We start from the raw sequence: 18671 nt of genomic DNA on the forward strand, positions 1-18671 counted from the left end.
AAGGAATGATGATAAAGCTGAAACTCCAATACTTTGGCCACCTCACGCGAAGAGTTGACTCATTGGAAAAGACTCTGATGCTGGGAGGGATTGGGGACAGGAGGAGAAGGGGACGACAGGGATGAGATGGCTGGATGACATCACTGACTCGATGGAAATGAGTCTGAGTGAACTCCGGGAGTTGGTGATGGACAGGGAGGCCTGGCGTGCTGCAATTCATGGGGTCGCAAAGAGTCGGACACAACTGAGCGACTGAACTGAACTGAAGGCTCTCTGGTTCAGCACTGTCCTTACATGAGTCCTTATATGTTTTGTCCTGCTTGGTAGGTCCTGCCTTCAAAGGGCATCTAGCCCAGTTGCAAGACAGGCAGTAAGTATTCTCTTAAGTGAAAGAGCAGGAATAATTTGTGATAGTGCTTACAAAGGAAAGGTGCTAGGTGCTTGGAGAGGGTGCAGTGTGAGGTCTGACTTGTCTAGAACTTCCCAGATAGCTACTTTGGTGAAGTCTAGCAGGAGGCCTGAAGAAACATGTGGAAGAAAGATTTCCGACTAGAACACTTGCGTCTGTGGGATGATGCTGATTGGAGGGGTCAGGGTGACAAGTGTACAGAAGGAAGAGGTGGGAGCAGCAGCGGGATAAGATTTCAAGATGTCTCCAGGAGGGAGTTCCCTGGTGGTCCAGTGGCTAAGAATCTGCCTGCCAACGCAAGGAACATAGGTTCAGTCCCTGGGCTGGAAAACGTCCACACACCATGGGACAATGAGGCCCACCTGCCGCAACTACTGGGCCTGCACCCTAGAGCCCATGCTCTGCAAGAAGAGAAGCCACTGCGATGAGAAACCTGCGTGCTGTAACCAGAGAGTAGCCCCCACTCAGCGCAACTGGAGAAAGCTCGTGTGCAGCAGTGAAGACCCAGAGCAGCAAAAAAAAAAAAGTCTCCAGGCTTCCCCACCTCTACTTTATGTTTTCAAGCCCATGTGAAATCTGCCCTCTGATTTATCTTGCTCCCTGCTCCACCCCCAGGTTCCCTTCAAAATCAGGTTTTACCTAAGATAATTCAGACTAGGAAAAATAAAGACTTCTAACTCCTAAAATTTGAATCAAGTGAAAACTACCGTCCTTTGCACAACTAATGGAAAAAGTCAGGCTCACTTTGCTAATTTTCCCCTGGCTGAAGAAGAAAGGCAAGGGCAGGGGGAACTTGGGCAGGTAAATCTTGGAGAATGCACATGGGGATCCATGGAGTCAGCATAGATACAGAGGGAGAAAAGAAGAGTTAGGAAGGATCTGGGAAGAGGAAAGTGACAGAAAAAAAGAAACCAAACACAAGTGAAATTAATTACACAGAATATTTATAATGTAACCCTAAAGTTAGGCTGAGCAGGCAGAGTTTTCATCAGAACATTATTTATGAAATTGTTTTATGACTTACGTGCTTCCTTCCTAAACAGGTGTTTCAAGAAGAAAATTGGAAGGGAAAGCCAGCATTTACAACACAACTTCCAAATAGTATGCTAGCTTGCCTAATTGAAAGAATAAATACAAGGGTGGAATTGAATATCTAATTTTAATAAGCCAATAGCCTGAGTTGGAAAACAGCTACTACTCAAAGTTCCTTTCCAAAGCAGTGGGATGAAATATAAACCTTAAGTTAGCTGTTCTAACAATAGAGACAAAGAAATGATTAAGAGGGGATTTTTTAAAATAGTCTAAACTTTGTTTTAATCATTGATTTAAGAGAGATTTATGAAAGGAGTTACTGAGGGAGAAAAGTGAGAAGCAGAGAGGAATTTAAAAAAAAACACAGAGAACAATGTATAATGTGGCATTTCTGATAAAAGATGACAAAATTTTTACATAAATATAGAGAAAAATTATCAAAAGCTGGTAGCATTTCAAGACAATTTACAATAATTTTACAATAAAATGCAATATTATTTTGGAAAAACTAAACAAATGGAGTCCCACATATATGTTATCTATGTGTGTGTGTAACTGGCTTATTAGATATTTATTTCTCTTTTCATGCACTTTCCAAAGGCTATCTTCATTATCTCTATGTAGTTGGTCTTTTCCATGAGACCCAGTCTCTCCCCTCATCTGTGTATTTCCAATACCCAGCTACAATCTCTGGCGAGAACTAGACATGAGATGGATGGCTGTTGCCTAAGTGACAACTAGACCAGATGGCATGGTTGGGGAAGGATGGATGGGCAGAAGCAGGAATAGCTCAGGGTTGACGTCAGAGAACTCTGACCAGGGTGTTGGCTGTACGCAGATGGAATCACCAGTCATGTGGGCCAGGATGGCTCTTTCCTGGGCTTGGATTCTATACCAAAGATGGGACCAGCTACATAAGTTTTTGAGCCCAGTATGAAATGAAATGTCAGGACTCTCGTTTTAAAATGATGAAGAAGTTCACGGTGGTGACCGCAGAGCATCAAACCAAGCATGTGGGTCAGGTGCACTGTCCCACACTCGTGAAATTGACCCTGACTACAGGCAATCAAGCATCTTTGTTAGCTGTGAAGCATAAGCAAGCTGATCAGATTTAAGAAGGTCTTTAAGAAAGATCAGTGCAGGGACCTCAATGTATGCAGTGGTTAAGACTTTGTCTTCCAACGCAGGGAGTGTGGGTTCAATTCTTGCCTGGGGAGCTAGGAGCCCACATGCCTCATGGCCAGAAAACTGAAACATGAAAGAGACGCAATATTATACCAAATTCAATAAAGGTTTTCTTGAAAATGGTCTGCATGAAAAAAAAAAAATCAGTGTAGGTGTGTTATAGACAATTGTTCTCAGGAGGCTTGGAGAAGAAAACTGAACTACCATGAAAAATTAGAAAGGCCTGAACAAATCTGCCAATAGCAGAAGGTTGGAGAGGTGCAGAAGGGTAGAGGAATTAGGAACCACTATCCTGACTGCACTGAGATTGAGGATTGGGGAAGAGAGTTGAAGATTTCTTGTTTCTTGTTTTCTTTTTGTTCCTGCCTCTTGCGACCAGATAAATGATACTACAAGCAGAGCAGCACACAAGGACATCTAACATTCTCTCGAGAATGAAACAGAAAGTGAGAACATGGATTTTCACTGAAAAAGTACAGGTAGCATGCTAATGAGCTCAGAGGAGACAGGCAGCATTTCCTTCAAAGAACCTGGGAGGGCTAATAATTGGCCCATGGCAAAGACAATGGGTTTGTGCTGCATCTCAAAATATTGTTAATTTTTGTATGAAGAATGGCAGGGAAGAGAGTTCAGGAGTACAGGCAGGTGCCTAGGGAGGTTCAAGGTATGTATAAGGAACTGCTGGTGTTGTGGATCACAGCAATCAGATAAGCCCTGTTTACAGGTGATGGTGGAAGAGGTGCATAAGGAAATGAGGTGACTTTCTCAAGGCTACAGTAAAATAATGCTTAATTACAGAGACATCAATTTGCTGACAAAGGTCCATACAGTCAAAGCTATGGTTTTTCCAGTAGTCATGTATGGATGTGAGAGTTGGACCATAAAGAAGGTTAAGCACAAAAGAATTGAAGCTTTTGAACTACGGTGTTGGAGAAGTCTTGAGAGTCCCTTGGATACCTAAGAGATCAAACCAATCAATCCTAAAGGAAATCAACTCATTGGCATATTCAGATGCTGAAGCTGGAGCTCCAACACTTTGGCCAGCTGATGCGAAGAGCCGACTCACTGGGAAAGATTGAAGGCAAAAGGAACAGGGGGCAGCAGAGGATGAGATGGTTAGACAGCATCACCAGCTTAGTGGATGTGAATCTGTGCAGACTCCCGGAGACAGCGGAGGACAGAGGAGTCTGGCATGCTGCAGTCCATGGGGTTGAGAAGAATCAGGCACAACTAAGCAACAACAGCAAACTAGAAAATGATGTCACCAAACTCCCTACCCGGAGTTTCGTCCAATAGGCCAGTTTCTCCTCCAAACCCTCTGTTGTTTACATTAATTGAATTATCAACATGGCAAAATTCAACAGAAGGTGGGATGGATGCCAGGTACTAAGACCACCAAAGATCTGAATGGTAAACAATTAAATGGTTGGAAATGAGGTAGGCTCCAAGGTTAACTTATCCAGAGTAATAAAATGCTTCTGGAGAAGACTGGCCTCATGATTTTTTTGATTAAGGCAAATCACTGAGCCAAATTGAGCGCACAAGTGCTCACAAATCCACAGAAGGATTTTTTTCAGGTTATGCCTGAATGCCCAGTACTGTCATGAGAAAGTGCTTGTTGGAACATTTGCTTCTTTGTTATTGATGAGCAGCTGTGGATGACAGAAACATAAGACTCAGAAGTTTCTGTCCCTTAGCCCCTTTAGTCTGTTCTGGTTTAAAATGATTACATAGCTATTTTATATAACAAGAGCCAGTCGCATGGAAGAGACAAATGGTTTTATTTCTCAAACCAGCTTCATCAAGGATTACTCAAAGCAGAGTCTCATCCATCTTTGCACCATTTCACTCTCATTATAGCTTGGAAATGGGCAGTCATTTTTCACAAGGCTGATCTCCTGTTAGCGATGGAACCGTTAACATTGGTGCACCCTACACAACCGGACATTCATTCTCTGCCCCTGCTGGCCTCAGCCACGCCATGAGTTCCCATCCATCACAGCAATTCCTTGGGTAGTTTGGCCCCCCTGTCCCAGAGGTCTGTGCCAGGGAATCCCAGACCTTGAACAGGAAATGGTCAAAGAGACCATTTCCAGAACCTTTCAAAAGAAGCCACGAAACCACTGTTCTTGGGAGAACACCATGTAATAAATCATCCAAACACTTTTATCATCTCCTGGAACACTCTTAAAAGTAGAGAAAAGTTTTATTAATAATTGCATTGTCAATAGATATAAATCAAACCTAAATGATATAAACAGGGCATCTGTTCACTCCAACTCTTACCAATGGGATTTCAACCTTTCCTACCCGGACAAGCACCTGGCATCGTAGATATATAGTCACTAAAGTTAGAAATAAAATATACTAGTCAATTGACAACTGAATCATTTGTTAGCTTTTTTCACTTCCATATATTTGAATCAATTGACTCTCAAAGATAGTCCTGGATATTCAGAAAATGCTGAACCTTTTTTTCTTAAAGTCAAGGGCACTTAAATCACAAAACTAAAGATATCACTAACACAAATAAATTGGTTTTACCTTGGCTCACTCCATTTATCATGTCTGGAATTAATAAATATTTATTGAATAAATAAATGAAGTAATAAATTTCATCAAAACTTATCTGGTTGCCTCTGATGTTCTCAAAATGTTGTGTTAAAAAATAAACTGGTAATGATAGTTATTATTAGAACCTAAAGGTAGTAAAGAGGAAAGAAAATGACCATCTCAGCACTTACTCCAAGCCGGGAAGTATTCAAGGACCTTTATGTAAGCTATTTTAATCCTAAAAACAATCCCATTAGATAGATATTATAATTCTCATCTTAAAATTGAGAATAAAAGGTTTAAGTTAGTGAAGTAACAGAGCAGTCACATTATGTCCCCAAACCATGACTTTCTTTTATTTGATTTTAAATGTTTTAAATTTATTTACTTGGCTGCATTAGGTCTTAGCTGAGGCGCACAGGCTCTCTAGTGTGGGGCACAAGCTCAGTAGTTGAAGCTTAGCTGCTCTGCAGCATCTGAGCTCTTAGTTCCCCTACCAGGGATCAAACCCACAGCCCCTGCATTGAAAGGCAGGTTCTTAACGACTGGACCTCCAAACTCACAACTTTCTGTATTCACCACCCAATCCTTTTTTTTTCTATTATGGATAATTACAACTTTTAATGGATCACCTAAATGAAAACACTTAGCGCTAACAGACACTTCCTAATATTACAAAATAGGTAATGAAATTGAAGTTTGTTGAAAGAAAATATAAACTATGTATGTAAATACATAAAGCAAAAAAGAGCATTCTCATTATGATCAGTTCAGTTCAGTCGTTCAGTCACGTCCAAATCACTGCAACCCCATGGACAGCAGCATACCAGTCTTCCTTGTCCATCAGCAGTCCCAGAGCTGACACAAACGCCTGTCCATCGAGTCGGTGATGGACTCAGTCTTTCCCAGCATCAGGGTCTTTTCAAGTGAGTCAGTTCTTCGCATCAGGTGGCCAAAGTATTCAAGTTTCAGCTTTAGCATCAGTCCTTCCAATGAATATTCAGGATTGATTTCCTTTAGGATGGACTGCTTGGATCTCCTTGCAGTCCAAGGAACTCTCAAGGCTCTTCTCCAACAGTTCAAAAGCATCAATTCTTCAGCACCCAGCTTTCTTTATAGTTCAACTGTTACATCCATACATGACCACAGGAAAAACTATAGCCTTGACTAGACGGACCTTTGTTGGCAAAGTAATGTCTCTGCTTTTTTAATATGCTATCTAGGTCGGTCATAACTTTTCTTCCAAGGAACAAGCATCTTTGAATTTCATGGCTGCAGTCATTATCTGCAGTGATTTTGGAGCCCAAACACTGAAGTCTATCACCGCTTCCACTGTTTCCCCATCTATTTGCCATGAAGTGATAGGATCAGATGCCATGATCTTAGCTTTTTGAATGTTGAGCTTTAAGCCAAGTTTTTCACCCTCCTCTTTCACGTTCATCAAGAAGCTCTTTAGTTCTTCTTTACTTTCTACCATAAGTGTGGTGTCATCTGCATATCTGAGGTTATTGACATTTCCCCTGGAAATCTTGATTCCAGCTTGTGCTTCATCCAGCTCAGCATTCAGCATGATGTACTCTGCATATAAGTTAAATAAGCAGGGTGACAAAATACACCCTTGACATACTCCTTTCCCGATTTGGAACCAGTCTGTTGTTTCATGTCCACTTATAACTCTTGCTTCTTGACCTGCATACAGATTTCTCAAGAGGCAGGTCAAGTGGTCTGGTATTCCCATCTCTTTCAGAATTTTCCACAGTCTATTGTGATCCACACAGTCAAAGGCTTTGGCATAGTCAATAAAGCAGAAATAGATGTTTTTCTGGAACTCTCTTGCTTTATCAATGATCCAGCAGATGTTGGCAATTTGATGTCTGGTTCCTCTGCCTTTTCTAAATCCAGCTTGAACATCTAGAAGTTCACAGTTCACATACTGTTGAAGCCTGGCTTGGAGAATTTTGAGCATTACTTTACTAACGTGTGGGATGAGTGCAATTGTGTGGTAGTTTGAGCATTCTTTGGGATTGGAATGAAAACTGACCTTTCCCAGTCCTGTGGCCACTGCTGACTTTTCCAAATATGCCGGCATATGGAGGACAGCACTTTCACAGCATCATCTTTTAAGATTTGAAATAGCTCAATTGGAATTCCATCACCTCCACTAGCTTTGTTTGTAGTGATGCTTCCTAAGGCCCACTTGACTTCACATTCCAGGATGTCTGGCTCTAGGTGAGTGATCAAACCATCATGGTTATCTGGCTCATGAAGATCTTTTTTGTATAGTTCTTCTGTGTATTCTTGCCAAATCTTCTTTGTATCTTCTGCTTCCATTAGGTTCATATCATTTCTGTCCTTTATTGTGCCCATCTTTGCATGAAATATTCTGTTGGTATCTCTAATTTTCTTGAAGAGATCTCTAGTCTTTCCCATTCTGTTGTTTTCCTCTATTTCTTTGGACTAATCACTGAGGAAGGCTTTCTTATCTCTCCTTGCTATTCTTTGGAACTCTGCATTCAAATGGGCATATCTTTCCTTTTCTCCTTTGCCATTCACTTCTCTTCTTTTCTCAGCTATTTGTAAGACCTCCTCAGACAACCATTTTGCTGTTTTGCATTTCTTTTTCTTGGGGATGGTCTTGATTCCTGTCTCCTGTACAGTGTCTCAAACCTCCATCCATAGTTCTTAAGCACTCTGTCTATCAGATCTAATCCCTTGAATCTATTTCTCACTTCCACTGTAAAATCATAAGGGATTTGATTTAGGTGATACCTAATTGGTCTAGTGGTTTTCCCCCACTTTCTTCAAGTCAAGTCTGAATTTGGCAATAAGGAGTTCATGATCTGAGCCATAGTCGGCTCCCGGTCTTGTTTTTGCTGACAGTATAAAACTTCTCCATCTTTGGCTGCAAAGAATATAATCAATCTGATTTTGGTATTGACCACCTGGTGTTGTCCATGTGTAGAGTGTTTTCTTCTGTTGTTGAAGGAGGGCATTTGCTATGACCAGTGTGTTTTCTTGGCAAAAGTCTATTAGCCTTTGCCCTGCTTCATTCTGTACTCCAAGGCCAAATTTGCCTATTATTCCAGGTATCTCTTGACTTCCTTCTTTTGCATTCTAGTTCCCTGTAATGAAAAGGATATCTTTTTTTGGTGTTAATTTTAGAAGGTCTTGTAAGTCTTCATAGAACCATTCGGCTTCGGCTTCTTTAGTGTTACGGGTTGAGGCATAGACTTGGATTACCGTGATATCGAATGGTTTGCCTTGGAAACTAACAGAGATCATTCTGTCATTTTTGAAATTGCATCCAAGTACTGCATTTTAGACTCTTGTTAACTATGATGGCCACTCCATTTCTTCTCAGGGATTCCTGCACACAGTAGTAAATATAATAGTCATCTGAGTTAAATTCACCCATTCCAGTCCATTTTAGTTCACCGATTCCTAAAATGTTGATGTTCACTCTTTCATCTCCTGTTTGGCCACTTCCAATTTGCCCTGATTCGTGGACCTAATATTCCAGGTTCCTATGCAATATTGCTCTTTATAGCATTGGACTTTGCTTCCATCGCCAATCACACCCACAACTGGGTGTTGTTTTTGCTTAGGCTCCATCTCTTCATTCTTTCTGGAGTTATTTCTCCACTGATTCCCTGTAGTATATTGGGCATCTACTGACCTGGGGAGTTCTTTCAGTGTCTTGTCTTTTTGCCTTTTCACACTATTCATGGGGTTCTCAAGGCAAGAATACTGAAGTGGTTTGCCATTCCCTTCTCCAATGGACCACATTTTGTCAGAACTCTCGAATATACCACATCTTGGGTGGCCCTACACGGCATGGCTCATAGTTTCACTGAGTTAGACAAGGCTGTCTGTGGTCCATGTGATCAGATTGGTTAGTTTTCTGTGACTGTGGTTTTCATTCTGTTATGATAGGCTTATTATGATAGGCTCTTTCAAACATACGTGTCTCTATATTACCAGTCATCTTCACTGAAAAGCATCTGAGGTGTCAGATGCTTTGCTGAGTCACCATGAAGAAGATCTATACATCCCTCGCTCAATCTTTCTGAGACTGTCCTCCCCTAGGTATCAGATCGATGAGAAGAAACCACTGCCCTGGCTCAAGAGATCGGCTAACATGTGAATGATTGAGATGAGAGGCCCTTTTTGAGGAGACCCAAAATGAAAATGGTCTCAACAGTGTCCCTGTGGATTTCTACAAAATCTTTTCATAAAAGCAGCTGGAATTTCATCCTGACTCACAAGCTCTCACTATGGGTTCCAAGTACTTCAATCTTTCTTTCTTTTTATTTTTTCTTTTCTTCTTTTACTGCTTAGAGCCAAATATCAGAGTCTTGAAAATACTGGAAAGATTGTTTGCTTTGCATTTTGCTCCTTTCTCAGGTTCCTTTTTGCAAATGTCTTGTGGGTTCCACATTCCTTAGACATTGCTTGGCAGTTAGTTATCGAAAGGAGCATATCCCTGTGACCGTGCTTAGCCAGGAATGCCACTAGTTTGGTGAGATTTAAGGCCTGTTGCTGACTTGCAAGATCCCCTGAGTATCTCTGCCCTCTCCTTATGTTGCAGATTCGGGGAAAGGAGGCAGGAAACCAGCACTGTCAGAAGCAGCTGAGGATCTGATCTCATCGTTCCTCCTATTGAAGCCCATCCCTGGGGACTTCCCTGGCTGTCCAGTGGTTAAGACTTATCTTCCAGTAGTGGGGATGAGGATTTGATGGGGGAGCTAAGATCCCACATGCCTCATGGCCAAAAAAACTCAACATAAAACAAACAATATTGTAACAAATTCAATGAAGACTTTAGTAATGGTCTACATAAAAAAAACAAATCCTTAAAAAAAATCCCATCCCAAGGTTCCCAAAGTGTCCATCTGCCAAGGGCAGGGCTTTATCAGCAACTCACATTGCTCATGAAATCTATTAAGCACAATCCTAGGATACCAGCTGGCCCAAAGCTGCTGTCTTTCTACAGACCATGCAACAAATGGAAAAAGAATGGGACTTCGAGCTCACAGCCCTGAACTTCAATTCCAGCTCTATCTTTTAGCAGTAATTACTATCATAATTCACTCGGAAGTTTATTTAACTTCACTGAGTTTCTGCTTTCTTGTTTTCTAAAATAGACTTTATATATAACTGTAGAAAAACACTCAAAAAGGACATTGCTTTTAATAAAAAGAAAAAACCTAACTGCAGACATTACTACTTTGTGTGGCTGGCAGAACAGCTTTCTGAGATGCTTAGAAAAATGCTTCAGTTTGGTCTTGATGAGTCATGCGGAGCTGAAAAATATGGTATCACTTGAGCAGAGCCTAAATGGAAGTAGAATTTGGGAGAAGCAGATTTCTATGCCCCAAAATATATGTGGAATGATAAGATTCTAAGATTCCTCTGGAGGAGGAAACGGCAGCCCACTCCAGTATTTTTTCTTGGATAATCCCATGGACAGAGGAGTCTGGCTGGCTACAGTCCACAGGGTCCCAAAGAGTCGGACATGACTGAGCACAGACACATACACCCACACACAAGATTCTACAGCTAACCCTAGATCAGGGAGAAGGGTTTCCAAAACAGAGAGAAAACAGAGATAGAGAGTGGTCAGTAAGGAGAACTCCAAAGTTGTACGGGAGGCTGGGGCAGGCTTCCGACTACGGAAGCTTGAACACACACGTCCTGCACAAGGACAGCCAGTGAGGAGAGGTGCAGCCCTCGGGGCTGGAATTCTGTGCAAGTCAGGCCAGTCTTACAGCCAGGGTTAAGGTATATTTTCCTTTAGGGAAGGCACTAAAGGTTTCCAAAGCACTGGACAGAGACCGACAAAGAGACACAGCCCAAATGATGCTTCCATAGCAAATCAAATGTTAAGTTTGAAGATATTTCTTACCCTGTACTGCCCTCCTCACACACAACATGCCCCTAAGTATGCCTCATCCTTCCAGTAAATCCTTTGTTAACAGTGGGGTTATGGGAGTTATGAGAAGGTAGATGATAACTGGGTTTTCCTGATGGCCCAGCAGTAAAGAATCCACCTGCCAATGCAGGAGATGTGGGTTCCATCTCTGGATCAGGACAATCCCTTGGAGGAGGAAATAACAACACATCCTGGTATTCTTGCCTGGGAAATCCCATGGACAGAGGAGCGTGGTGGGCTACAGTCCATGGAGTTGCAAAGAGTCTGACACAACTGAGCGCACACACACACACACACACCAATTATATATAGAAAGGATCTACAACAAGGTCCTACTTTATAGCACAGGGAGCTCCATTCAATACCGTATGATAAATCTTAATGGAAAAGAACTTCAAAAGCAAATGTCTCTATATGTATCACTGAACCACTTTGCTGTACAGCAGAAATTAACACAACATTGTAAATCAATGATATTTCAATTTTTAAACAAAAAGTTTAATAAAAGAAAATCATGTTCATTTTATAAAACTTCCAGAAAAAAGTCTGTATTTTTACTTACGATTTTTACTTAAAAGCTTTTTTCTTTAAAAAGCTATTAAGAAATTTGAAATAACTAGCAGTCACATGACTCCTTACAATTTGCAATGAGCTGTCACACTCATTTTCGTCTTACCCAACCTTATTTAATTCTTATCACCAACCCAGTGGTGTCAGAAACACTGTTCATGGGGCTCAAACACAGGTCCTTGCAGTAGCTTTATTCCACTACAGTTGAGGTGACATCATTGACCAGATACGCCCACTTCTCCATTAACCTCTCCAATTTAATGGGAAAACTGAAATAATGGTACAAAATTAGAAAGAAAACAAAATGGGAAGCAGAAACCTACACACTTGAAATTTGTCCCTTTGCCTTCACAGTCACACTTGTAGCCTGCTCACCCTTCTGTCTCCTTCCATCTCCCCTGCCCTTGTGTGTCTGGCAACCCTGGGGCAGTCACAGAGGGGAGTGTGCTTGGCCCTATGTTCCTGATGTGAAACAGCAAAGACATGATTCTGAGAAAATGTTCCTCCTTGTAAAAGACCCTAGGGAAATAAACCAGAGCTTCACTGTTTCAGTAAAAGGCTTTATTTCCAAGTCTTTTCTGTCTTCTAAATCTGAGTTCACAGTCATCGTAGGAAATCCACAGTGGTTCCAAGGGCATCTACATCAATCAGTACAGGCCTAAGCTCTTCATTGCTAAATCTACTGAAGTAGGAGATTCTTTTCAATTCTCAGAGTCCTTCAGATCGGTTGGCATAAGAAGACAAGCTACTCAACATTTCACGTCTGTGCAAAAACCAAAGAACTCTAATAGATGACAGAAGGGAAGCCACAAGATTTTCACATGTCATCTCACTTGGCTGAGCTGCTAGAGAGAAATTGCAAAATGTAAGTGCTTTATGCCACTTCAGGAGACAACAGTCATTGTCTGAACCAACTGTTTCTTCAGCTAAGGGAACATGAGCCATGTGCAGCTATGGACGTCTTCCTGACCATGGCCCATTAGTTTCAGCGTGTTTGGGCCTGGCTTTGCCTTTCAATCTAAGAGAGGAAAGTTCCAAGGAAAAAGCTGATGGGCAGATTACAGGACACTACTTGCTAGAGTCATTCCATCCTCCACCTGAATATCCAAAGAAATCCCCTTGTGGCTCAGGGCTTCCCCTGTGGCTCAGCTGGTAAAGAATCTGCCTGCAATGCGGGAGACCTGGGTTCAATCCTGGGGTTGGGAAGATACCCTGGAGAAGGGAATGGCTACCCACTCCAGTATTCTGGCCTGGAGAATTCCGTGAATTGTACAGTCCATGGGGTCACAAAGAGTCAGACATAACTGAGTGACTTTCACTTTCACTAATCTCATCTGAATGGATTTGAAAATTATAGGACTCATGAATGATATGATAATGAACACAGCTGGATATACACAAAAATATTCCCAAATCAAGTTTTCTTTAAGAAGTACTTTCTTCATATGAATTCATCAAAGGGTAGATAAATGGTAATCTGGATAATATGCCTCCATTTTAAGCAAAGCAAATGATGCATATGACAACTGAAAATAATCATTCTATGATGAACATTGGGGTACATGTGTCTCTTTCAATTTTGGTTTCCTCAGTGTGTATGCCCAGCAGTGGGATTGCTGGGTCATATGGCAGTTCTATTTCCAGTTTTTTAAGGATGCTCCACACTGTTCTCCATAGTGGCTGTACTAGTTTGCATTCCCACCAACAGTGTAAGAGGGTTCCCTTTTCTCCACACCCTCTCCAACATTTATTGCTTGTAGACTTTTGGATAGCAGCCATTCTGACCAGCATGAGATGGTACCTCATTATGGTTTTGATTTGCATTTCTCTGAAAATGAATGATGTTGAGCATCTTTTCATGTGTTTCTTAGCCATCTGTATGTCTTCTTTGGAGAAATGTCAGTTTAGTTCTTTGGCCCATTTTTCGATTGGGTCACTTATTTTTTCTGGTATTGAGCTGCATGAGCTGCTTCTATATTTTTGAGATTAATTATTTGTCAGTTGCTTCATTTGCTATTATTTTCTCCCATTCTGAAGGCTGTCTTTTATTTCCATTACTCTGGGAGGTGGTCATAGAGAATCCTGCTGTGATTTATATCAGAGAGTGTTTTGCCTATGTTCTCCTCTAGGAGTTTTATAGTTTCTGGTCTTATGTTTAGATCTTTAATCCATTTTGAGTTTATTTTTGTGTATGGTGTTAGAAAGTGTTCTAGTTTCATTCTTTTACAAGTGGTTGACCAGTTTTCCCAGCACCACTTGTTAGATTGTCTTTTCTCCATTGTATATTCTTGCCTCCTTTGTCAAAGATAAGGTGTCCATAGGTGCATGGATTTATCTCTGGGCTTTCTATTTTGTTCCATTGAGCTATATTTCTGTCTTTGTGCCAGTACCATACTGTCTTGATGACTGTAGCTATACCACAAGCATAGTCTGAAATCAGGCAGGTTGATTCCTCCAGTTCCATTCTTCTTTCTCAAGATTGCTTTGGCTATTTGAGGTTTTTTGTATTTCCATACAAATTGTGAAATTGTGTACCCCAATGTTCATCACAACAATGTTTACAATAGTTAGTACATGGAAGCAACCTAGATGTCCTTTGGCAGACAAATGGATAAGAAAGCTGTGGTACACATACACAATGGGATATTACTCAGCCATTAAAAAGAATGCATTTGAATCAGTCCTAATGAGGTGGATGAAACTGGAGCCTGTTATACAGAGTGAAGTCAGAAAGAAAAACACCAATACAGTATATTAATTCATATATATGAAATTTAGAAAGATGGTAACAATGACCCTATATGAGAGACAGCAAAAGAGACAGAGATAAAGAACAGACTTTTGGACTCTGTGACAGAAGGCGAGGGTGGGATGATTTGAGAGAATAGCATTGAAACATGTATATTACCATATGTGAAATAGATCACCAGTCCAGGTTTGATGCATGAGACAGGGTGCTTGGGGCTGGTGCACTGGGATGACCCTGAGGAATGGGATGGGGAGGGAGGAGGAGGGGGGTTCAGGATGAGGGACACATGTACACCCATGGCTGATTCATGTCAATGTATGGCAAAACCACTACAATATTGTAAAGTAATTAGCCTCCATTAAAATAAATTAATTAACTTTTAAAAAAAGAAAATAATCATTCTATAAAGAATAGTTAGGGAAGAAGGTGGGGTGGGGGAGCATAAAGTAGGGGAAGAAAAAGACGTATTAAGTGTAATAAATGTAATAAGATTAATTTGTTCCCTAACAATTCCCTGTCCCCCTTTCAACCCCAAATACACTGTGGGACCATCAAGATGTGTGGGTGACTAGGAAAATGAGTGTGTTCGATGTGTCTATATGAGTCTCTGTGTATGTGGTATGTATATGAGGGGAGGGAAACTTGAGAGTGAACAAAGTGGAGAGGTTTCAGTCTGTATGGGTGTGCAGGGTGTGTATCTATAAAGGATGTACATAAGGGGATTTGAATACAAGGGTGTGGGACTGTGAGTGTGGATGGAGGTTATAAAAGAGTGTTATGAGCTTATGTAGGTGATATTTATAGACTATGGAGGGGGTCCTCTCTGTTAGGGTGATAAATGTGGGTGTGTGTCTTTGAGGTGGGAAGTGTGTGCCTGAAGCTCTGTGTATGTGCCTGGGGTACATGTACAAGCTGAGGGTGTGCACCTAGGAACTGCAAGTGGGTCCTGTGTGAAAAAGGAGATTAGCATGTCTTTGCAATCAACATGATGCATGAAATCCTCTGAAAGGCAAACCAAGCCTTTCTTTTGTCTCCGCTGCCCTGCCCTGAGCACCCACTCCCAGAGATGGTCTTGCTGTCAGTATTCAGTCCCCTGTAGCTGCTTCTGAACCAACCCACACCTCTGTCTCCTCTGCTGGGACTCAGGGGATTCATTTACCATGATCTATGTTACAATAGACTTTTATTTACAACTTATTATCTTATAATTTATTACTTTATAAAAAGTTATGATTTATTTCACTGTAGCTATGGTTTCTCCCATAGTCATGTGAGAGTTGGACCATAAAGAAGGCTGAGCACCAAAGAATTGATACTTTCAAACTGTGGTGCTGGAGAAGACTCTTGAGAGTCCCTTGGACTGCAAAGAGAGCAAACCAGTCAATCCTAAAGGAAATCAATCCTGAATATTCATTGGAAGGACTGATGCTGAAGTTGGAGCTCCAATACTTTGGCCCCCTAATGCAAAAAGCCAAATCATTGGAAAAGACCCTGATGCTGAGAAAGATTGAAGAAAAAGAGTAGGGGGTGGCAGAGGATGAGATGGTGAGATAGCATCATAAACTCAATGGACATGAATCTGAGCAAATTGCAGGAGATAGTGAAAGACAGAGGTGCCTGATGTGCTCTAGTCCATGGGCTCACAAAGAGTCAGGCTTAGCAATAAAAAACAGCAACAGATTTTCAATTGCCCACTGAGCTTATTTGGGAAAAATATCTCTGGGCCATAATTTCTGTTGATAAATCATCATTGTCATCACCCCCACCACCATCACCATCATCCTCACCACCATCCCCATCATCCCATCACCATCACCACCATCCCCATGTGCTGAATGGCATTCAGCATTTACCATGCATCATCATCTCAGCTAATGCACATTATGCTTTTTGAAAAGTTAATTCTACAGCACAAAATACAGCTGAATTGGCTCACAAATCCATGCTAATCAAGAAAAAGCTGTCTGAAAGGCTAAGCTGAGGAGTACTAGAGACTTTCAAATTAACATACAGCCTCTGTTTCCTGTCCAAAGCCCCAATCCATCCTGAGATCTTGTTTGTTCTACCCTTACATGAAAATTCATTTAATTCAGCTTCAGTTTATTGATCCCTTCTACCACCTACCTTAAATACAAAATTAGTCATCTATAAAATTTCCCTGGATGGTCAAAGAATCTACCTGCAATGCAGGAGCCTCAGGAGACACAAGTTCAATCCTTGGGTTGGGAAGATCCTGTAGAGGAGGAAATGGCAACCCACTCCAGTATTCTTGCCTGGAGAATCCTATGGACAGAGGATCCTGGCAGGCTACAGTCCATGGGGTCACAAAGAGCCAGACACAACTATAGCAACTTAGCATGCGAGCACAGATGGTTATAGAGATACCTAATGCTATGTTGTTGGTGTCAGTATGTAAACAGGCTTATTGCAACTCTGCCCATGGAGATAAAATTGCTGTGTATCATTTTCCCGGAATGGAGCCCCACAGAGAACAGTTTGTTACGGCATTTGCACCAAGGACTTCTTCACAGGGCTCCACATTTCCACTTCATAAACATCCATTCCCAGGAAAGCAAAATAGGAAATTCTCAAGGACGACAAAACAGCTGCAATAGGGTGATTTGCCAGCAAAGATATTGCAAGTGTGCCAAACCTTTAATACTGGAGGCAGAGTTCAGTCTGTTTAGAGCAGGAGAGCCAATGTCATCTTCCAGCTTCACCTGGTGTTTTCTCCAAGGCAGGAATAAAGTGAAAAACAGTGAGGGAGTGTTCACAGCCTCTTTCTGTGCAGTGAAATTTTCTCTAACTGTAATGGAGTGAAAAGTTGGGAGGTTATTCAAATACAAAGAGAACTCATTGATGGCTTTTATGGCCCCATGAGTTCCGTATCCTTTGACTTGATGAACTAGAGTGACAAATGGCCTCAGAACTTGCATCTCTATCCATTCAAGTCTCAAATGGAAAGGAGACTCTAGCTCCAATGCCCTGAGGCAAAGAAACGCAGCCCTCCTTGTGGCTTCTAGCCTAAGTCTTTCTAAAAACCAGAGGGCTACATAGATATTCCAGAGACCCAGATGGTGGACCATGCCACAGCTGTCTGCTGGCGTTGTTCTCAGGCCATGTCTAGGGAGAGACAGATGCCACACCATTATTAAAGCTGGGCTCATCCTCACTGTGCAGCTAAGAACAGTATGATCAAGCAGAAAAGATAAGATCACTTAATTATAATGCCAGCCAACCTGTTGACAGGCTGGAATATTTTTCCTTTTGTGAAATTGTTTCAAAGACTGATTTAGACCTCACAGAGTGACAAGAATCAGCTCATTCATGAATGTGGATACAAACAAAATGTGGGCACAAAATATAGCCGAGTTCATGCTTTAACACCGTCCGTTCATTCATCCATCCACTGAGCATGCCTTTGTTGAAAGCCTGCAGTGGCCAGGTGTGGGTCTTAGAATTGAACACCCAAAGGTGACCATATCAGGCTTCACACACTCAAGAAGTTCAAAATCTACAGACAATTCAGTGAAACCATTAATAGGGAGGTCAGTGCTTTAAAGGCAGCTAAAGGAATACAGTGGATGTGTAGTGGGCAAAGCTTGGGAGGAGGCAAGGAGGGCCAGAGAGGCGAAGCTTCCTTGAAGTCATGACACTTGAGCTGAGCCTTGAAAGACGAGCAGGAACTGTCCAGGCAGATGGGGGCAATTCTCCGTCCGCAGAATAAGTGGCTCAGAAGATCCTCTTACAGGATCACCAGAGAGAGCTGGAGCTGGGGAATGTTGAGCCCAACAGTTCACACACGAATCAGTGAGAATCCCCAGGAAAAATCGACCTCCCAAAGCTGTTCTGTAGAGCTCTTAGTAAATGCTGCCTCACACACACTCAGACATATTTCCCTCTTCCTAGAAAGCACGGAGAACGCTGTGGGAAAAATGAGGTGAGATTACAGTGTGGTCTTTGGTCTGTTGATGCCAAGGCTGAGGGAGTACAGCTGCATAATTTGTGTTAGATTTTCCTGGGAAACAGAATCACCTAAAGACTGTGAAATCTTGGTTTGCATTGCCTTCCAGGGGATTAAGTGCCATCCTGTTTACAAGGGCATCAGTCCCTCCAGGCCCACACCTTACATCTGTTGTTGCACCAGAGACCCTGTGCCAGCTGCAGTCCTAAGGAGACATAGAGCTACTTTTGATTTACAGTGGGTGTAGTACACGCAGCCGCCAACTGGGGCGCAGAGT

The sequence above is a fragment of the Bison bison genome, unplaced genomic scaffold (genome assembly GCF_000754665.1).
Source record: "Bison bison bison isolate TAMUID 2011002044 unplaced genomic scaffold, Bison_UMD1.0 scf7180017860443, whole genome shotgun sequence".
NCBI classification, from domain to species: domain Eukaryota; kingdom Metazoa; phylum Chordata; class Mammalia; order Artiodactyla; family Bovidae; genus Bison; species Bison bison.